Consider the following 6,481-nt stretch of genomic DNA (forward strand, 5'->3'; position numbering starts at 1 on the left):
GTTGGGGCCCGTGGTAAGTCCAGGGAATTTCATGGGCATGGGTGCTCTCTGCCTTACTTCCTTCACCATAAAATGAGGCCTTTGGTCTAAGGCCATGTTGCTTGAGTTGCCATGGTGATGGATAAATAAAACATTCTCCACATCTACAAATGGTGGTGCCGGTAGAAGCGATGTTGCTGGAAAGGCAAGTACTGACCTGAAATATGCAAGTGCAGATCACTGCCCGTTCCAAGATGGAAGGGGCCTAGTGTCATCAACCCGGCCACTAGGCAAGAGTCTGGTCCCCCTGGGGAACGGGGCCATACTAAGAGCCCCCTGTGAGTCCCTAACGTTGGCAAGGTGGGCACTCAGCTGACAAGTCAGCCTTGCTGAGGGAAGTCCCTGTGGCCAAGCGCCTGCGTACCCTCTATCTCTGCCTCCTCGGTCACTTGTTCATGGGCCTGCGATAGGGGAGGAACGAGGCTAATTCCTCAGAAAGGGTCATCTTGTCCATTTGAACCACAAGAGCTTCCTCCACAATAGATGCCTTTTATTGAAAGGACTTTTTTGTTTATTTATTGAGAGAGAGAGAGAAAGAGAGAGAGAGAGGGAGAATGTGCGTGAAGGGGGGTTGGTAGGGGCAGAGAGGGAGGGAGAGAGAATCCCAAGTAGGCTCCACACTTGCACAGAACCCCCTTTGGGGTTCAAACCCATGAATTGTGAGATCATGACCTGAACCGAAAGCAAGAGTCGGACGCTTAACCAGCTGAGCCACCCAGGTGCCCCAGTAGTGCTCTTTGATGAGCCTCTCTGCCTGTCCCAAGAGATTCATCCACTTGCATTTCCCCTAGATGTCCTAGAAAAAGTTTATTCTTTCCAAGTCTCTGCTGGCAGGCCGACCCATTAGCCACTGCCCAGGGATCAACGCAGTTTTACCTTCTGGGGAATTTCTCTTCACCACCGCCTTTCAGAACGTCCCCCGAGTGCGTCTGTGAGGCAGCAGCCATCGCCCTGTAGCTAGAGCTGTGCAGACCACGCTTTAAATTGGGCCCATGCCTTTTCAATCCTTTTCTGATTGGTCACAGCACTTCCCTTGAGGGTGTAGCTCTGGGTTAACTACAGTCGGTAAAAGAGTCGGAGCAAATATAATGGAGGCTAAGCCACCTACTTCTAAAGTTTGCTCTTTCTCCCAGGTCTGTGCGGGCCCAGTCTCATTTTATAATGGACTGTTACGTGCACATACAATTTTATGCTTTGGTGGACAGAATAACATCTCTTTGGTAAAGGACTGCTTGGGTGGCATTGTCTCTTGGTGTCCATGGCCAAGTGTTATGTCTGTATAAAGATGCAGCAGCAAGCCAGGAGCGGTCTCTGAACTGGAGGAGTTCTTGGCAGAAGAAGGCATGAACTTGCTCCCAAACCCTGCGTGTATACACAGTGATCTTGCCATTGGGGCTTTCCCCACAAGAGTTTCTGCCACTCACACCCAACACAGAGGGTCTGCTGGGTCATAAGGCTCAAGCGGCAGGGCAGCTTGCACCAAAGCCTGGGCCTGTCAGAAAGCTCATTTGTTCTCTGGGTTCCATTCAAAACCGGCAGTTTTAGGGGCACCCAGTAATTAATCAGAGAAGCTCGTCTAGGCAGTAAATGTGTCTATGAAGTTCAACAAGGCCCATCGGGCATGTGCCTCTGTCTTCATGGTGGGCCTTCTGAAGTATGTCCAAGAATGTCATTTTTTGAAAGTTATTTTTGCTGGGTATAGAATCCTAGGCTGGCAATTTTTCTTTTCTTTCAGTATTTTAAAGGTGTTCTTCCAATGTCTTCTCATTTACATAATTTCCAATAAGAAAATTGATGTCATTTTTATTTTGTTCTTCTGCTTGTGTCCCCCTACCCCCACCCTGCTTTTTTTTTTTTCAAGGAACTCAATTATGATGTGGCCTTAGTATAGTTTTCTTCCCCCATGTTTCTTATGCTTGGGGTTCATTGAAATTCTTGGATTTGTGAGTTTATAGTTTTCATTGACTTTGGAAATTTTTAAGCCATTATTTTTTCAAAAATTTTTCTGTCTCTCCTTTCTTGTTCTTCTCCATCAGGACCTCAATTATCCATGTGTTGGGCCACTGTTCACTCATGCTGTTCATCTTTCTGGATTATTTTTTTTTCTCAGTTTTATTTTAAATAAGTTCTATTGCTATGATTTCAAATTCACTAATATTTTCCTATATAATGTCTAATCTGCCATTAATCCCATACTGTATGTTTTTGAGAAGTTGTAGGTTTCACTTCTAAAACTTATATTACATTAAAAAATTTAAGTTTATTTATCTTGAAAGAGAGAGAGAATGAGTGTGGTAGGGGCAGAGAGTGGGAGAGAGAATTCCAAGAAGGCTCCATGCTGTCAGCACAGAGCCGGATGTGGAGCTCAAACTCATGAACCATAAGATCATGACCTGAGCTGAGATTAAGAGTTGGAAGCTTAACTGACCGAGCCACCTAGGTGGCCCCTCTATTATGGTTTAAAATATATATATTTTATGATTTTATTAACTTTTTGAACATATGCAACATGGTTATAATAACTTTTAATGTCCTTCTTTGCTAATCCTAACATCTGTGTAAGTTCTGGGTTGGTTTATTTAATTATTCTCATTATGGGTTGTGTTTTCTTGCCTTTTTGAATACGTGGTAATATCTTTTTTTAAGATTTTATTTTTAAGTAATCTTTACTCCTAACATGGGGCTGAAACCCACAACCCCGAGATCAAGAGTCATATCCTCTCCCAACCGAAAAAGGCAGGTGCCCCAAATGCCTGGAAATCTTTGATTAGATGCCAGACAGTGTGATTTTATACTTTTGGATGATGGATATTTTTGTGTTCCAATAAAACTGAAACACTTGGGTACTGTGGGGTTTTGTTTTATGACTTGTCAAGCAGATCTGGAGCTGTGCTCAGTCTACAGCCAATTCCCATATCCAAGGCACAACCTTCCTAAAAAACATTTTTTTTGAGGGGAGAGAGCAGAGGGAGAATCTTAAGCAGGCTCCATGCTTAGTGTGGAGCCTGACAGGGGGTCGCTGAGCTGAGTCGGTAGCACCTGCCTGAGCCACCCAGGTGCTACCCAATGCTGGCGAATTATGAGTTTTTCTAGCCTGGCTGGTGGAAAACACCACCACTCTCGATCTGTGTATCTGGCACAATTTTCTCTAATCTTCTTGAATGTTTTTTTCTAGTCTTAGGTAGTTTGCCCCCACGCAAGTGCTTGTCAGTATAGTGCTGGATACTCACTCACGGGGGACCCTCTGCAGATCTCCAGGGTTCTTTCTCCATGTAAGGTTCAGATTTTGAGGGGGTAACAGGCAGAGAAACACAAGAACTGCCCCGCAGAGGAACAATGATTTGTCTGGTGTGCATGTTATAAATTTACTGGAACACTAAACTGAAATTTTGAGGGGCATAAAGAGACAACAAACACAGAGTTCTCAAATGAGGTGTAAGATCACATGTAGCCAGTCAACAGAAATGCATGGAAATGTGTCCCACACCCTGGAATAAAATGTGTGAGTATTTAATGATGTGGTCCTGCTGGGGCATGGAGCACGGGGCACTGTCTCCTTTACCCAAAGCCCAGGGAGGGGGCTTCCCAGGGGATTTCTAGGAGAACTTAAGACGCGGCCCTCCACTGGGGGGCCTGGCGGAGTAGGGATGGACTCCGCAGCCAGGAAAGGAGGGCTCGTGAGCTGCTTTGGAGGTGGAGCCCGAAGGGTGCTGCCACGGTGGGACCTGCCCCCTACTGAGCGTTTGTCAGAGCAGGGGAGGCAAGAGTGTCTCCTGGGGACAGATACGAGCTGTAGGGATGGGTCATCTTAGGTCCTGTCTAGTGATCCCCACAGAGGGCCAAAGGGTCCCCTGCAGCTACCAGGAAAGTGACAACTGCTCAGGAGAGGGAGCAGCAGGAGCCAGTGCATATCCCCGGGGCACGAGGGGGCAGCTTACTCTGCCGGACCAGAGGGGAGACTGCAGCCTCCCTCCTCCCGGCAGTAGCCCGCGTGGCTGGAAGCAGGGCCAGGCTAGCTGAGGCTCAAGGAGAAAAAACGGCACCGAGCACAGCCCCCGTCCCAGTGCTTACCTCAGGCCCCCAGGCTGGGTGCGAGGGGCACACGTCAACCCCAAGGCTTCACTCTGCAGCCCTGGGCGTTCTGATTTCTGAAGATGCCATAAGCTGGGCACGTTTCAGGGAGCTGGGTGTAAGGCTCTGGTTAGTCTGACTTGCTGTGCTGCGAAGACCAGAACCCCCCGGGCAGCCAGCCCCAGCGGGAGTTTAGTGTAAGGATACCGCTGTGGACTGACTGACTGTGTCCCCAAAAGGCTTATGCGGAAATCCTACCCCCCAATGTGATGTATTAGGAGGCGGGGCCCTGGGGGGTGATTAGGTCATGAGGGTGGAGTCCTCATTAATGGGACTGTGGCCTTGTAGGAGGGCAAGGAGCTCTCCGTCACGCGAGAATCCAGCAAGACAGCCCTCTGTAAACAGGAATAGGGCAACTCACCCAGAGCCCGACTGCGCCGACGCCCTGGCCTGAGACCTCGAGCCCCCAGGACGGCTTATAAGTCACTCAGTCTACGGTGTTTTGTGACAGCAGCCGGACATGATCAAGACATGCATGGAGCAGCCTCATGGGCGCCTGAAGACCCTGGGAATCCCCGGTCTGGGGGACTCAAGGCTGCTCGATCCATCACCTGGTCACAGAGTCCCCAGTTTCTTGAAAAAATAACTAAAAAATAACTCCAATGAATACCAGCTACCAACGTGAGCATTTACTTCGAGCCAGGCACTGTTCAAAGTGCTCTACGGCATTAACTCATTTAAAAAAAAATTTTTAAGAGACAGATCGGGAGTTGGGGGGAGGGTCAGAGGGAGAGAGAGAATCTTAAGCAGCCTTCATGCCCAGCTTGGAGCCTGATGCAGAGCTCAATCCCAAAACTGTGAGATTATGATGAGCCGAAAGTGAGTGAGATGCCTAACTGACTGAGCCATGCAGGGGTCCCTCATTTGGTCCTTTCAGAAACTCACTGACATACTAGGTAGGTCTTATTGTTATTCTTGTACACCTGAGGAAACTGAGGCACAGACAGATTTCTAGTTTTCTGAGAAGTAGGCAAGACCCCTAAGTACTCACTGTCCCAAGTACTAAGGAAAACTACAGGGTGAATTTGAGACCTGATTTAGCCTTGGGGAGTTAGGCAAAGCTGCCCTGAAGGGCAACGCTGAAATGGCTTAGGGTAGAGCAGACAAAATGAAAGTGGTCAGGGAGGGGCATCCAAGGTAGATGTCTTGGTAGGTGCCAAGGCCCTGAGGCAGGAGGGAGCAGAAACAGTTGAGGGGCAGCCAAGAAGGTCCGTGAGACTGGAGTCAGAGACCGAAGAGAAGAACAGTGCTAGAGGGGGGAGCAGGGTCTCTCTAAGCCTTCTGAGTCTGGAGACCAGAGAATGTACAGTCCAGAAGGGGACCGAGGGGAATGGACATGTTATACTTCCACTGCACCAAAGACAGAGAACGGTGACTGTCCCAGACAAATTCAGTACCTCATCGCCCTGTTTAAAAGCCACGGTAGGGGAGCCTGGGTGGTTCAGTTAAGCATCCTACTCTTGATTTCAGCTCAGGTCATGATCTCACAGTTGTGAGACTGGAACCCCCACCCCCCATACCTGCATCAGGCTTCCTTCTGGTGCGCTAACATTCCCTCTCAAAAAAAAAAAAAAAAAAGTCAAGGTCTTTAGCCTCCAAGGAGTGGGAAATCTCTGGTTTTGAGTCAGGTCGTCTGCTAAGCCCCACCCCCTCCCTTTTAACTTGTAAGCTGAAGCATCCTACATATGAAGAGCACAAATATTTAGAGCAGTTTGATTACTTTATGTGTATGCAGACATCTGTGTTCCAAAACGGGTCTGGGCAAGATACAAAACGTCCCTAGGCCCCCGGTGCATAACCTCTAGACTCTGCACTCTAACACCAAAAGATTGTTTTTGCTTGCCTTTTAAAAATTAAGGGTCTGGGTTCCTGGGTGGCTCAGTCCGCTAAGCAGCCGGCTCAGGTCATGATCCAGGGTCCTCAGATCAAGCCCGAGTCTAGCTCTGCGCTGATTGTGTGGAGCCTGCTTGGGATTCTCTCGCGCTCTCTTTTTCTCAAAAAAAAAAAAAAAATCAAGGTATAACAACACAGTGATGCGTACATTTTGAAGACTGTTACTTAGATGTAGTGCTGCATAACCAGGACCCCGGTATCTGTACAGGACACCTCCAGCAGCCAGGATGGCTCCCTCCTACCCGTTTCCCGTCAATACTTCCTCCACGGAGGTAGCCACGACTCTGATTTGTCTCCACAGATTAGTTTTGCCTTTAGTTCTCCTTCTTCAAAGCTCTATCTGCTCTAGCTCCTTGCCCAGGACCCACCTAAGTACCGCCCCCCCCCCCCCCCCCCCCCCCCCCCCCCCCCCCCCCCC

The sequence above is a fragment of the Suricata suricatta genome, chromosome 9 (assembly GCF_006229205.1).
Source record: "Suricata suricatta isolate VVHF042 chromosome 9, meerkat_22Aug2017_6uvM2_HiC, whole genome shotgun sequence".
Taxonomy (NCBI): Eukaryota; Metazoa; Chordata; class Mammalia; order Carnivora; family Herpestidae; genus Suricata; species Suricata suricatta.